Raw genomic sequence first — 797 nt, 5'->3', positions numbered from 1 at the left:
TATGGCGCACTGACTGAGCTGGAGGATTTTGATTGGATCAATTCATGTTTGCGTGTGTGCGCGCGCGCACGCGCATGTGTGTGTGCGTGCCCAACGACGACGTTTGTGTGTGTGTGTGTGTGTGTGTATGTGTGTGGCGCACGCACCTACGCACGATATTTTTCGGCCGATGTTCACGCTTGATGGGAGATTAGCACATGCAGTGACGTATAGATAATGAGCAACAAGAACAAGTGACGTTTTTGAATCTGAATGTCTGTGCGGCATTGAAAAAAGATCACACCAATTAACAATTTATCACTTGTCTGCAAAAACTAGTTTTGACTCGAGTACACAGAACATGACCATAGTTATTCATAAAAATGTGCATCACAATAACCAACTAAATAAAATCAAACTTGACCACGGTAAGTGAAGCACGTAGTGTCTTTCAGACAAAGATTGTGACGAGACGATGAGTTCAGTTCTTCAGCTTGAAGAAATAGTCACTGCCAGTGCGTTCAGTTCAGACAAATCCATATGCGCTACGCTCTGACCAGTAGCGTAACCCTGGGCCAACGCGCTCTGTCTGTGTCCGTCTGTCGACTGACGCGCTCTGTCTGTGTCTGTCAACTCGCTCTGTCTGTGTCCGTTTGTCAACGCGCTCCAGTGTGTCTGTCAGCTTGACATGCTCTGCCTGTGTCTGTGTCTGCAGTGTCCGTCAACGCGCTCTGTCTGTGTCTGTGTCTGTCAACGCGCTCTGTCTGTGTCTGTGTCTGTCAACGCGCTCTGTCTGTGTCTGTGTCTGTCAACGCGCT

Source organism: Babylonia areolata, chromosome 22 (genome assembly GCF_041734735.1).
Source record: "Babylonia areolata isolate BAREFJ2019XMU chromosome 22, ASM4173473v1, whole genome shotgun sequence".
Lineage (NCBI taxonomy): Eukaryota > Metazoa > Mollusca > Gastropoda > Neogastropoda > Buccinidae > Babylonia > Babylonia areolata.
The sequence above is the reverse complement of the archived record's forward strand: the minus strand, read 5'-3'. Positions refer to the sequence as shown.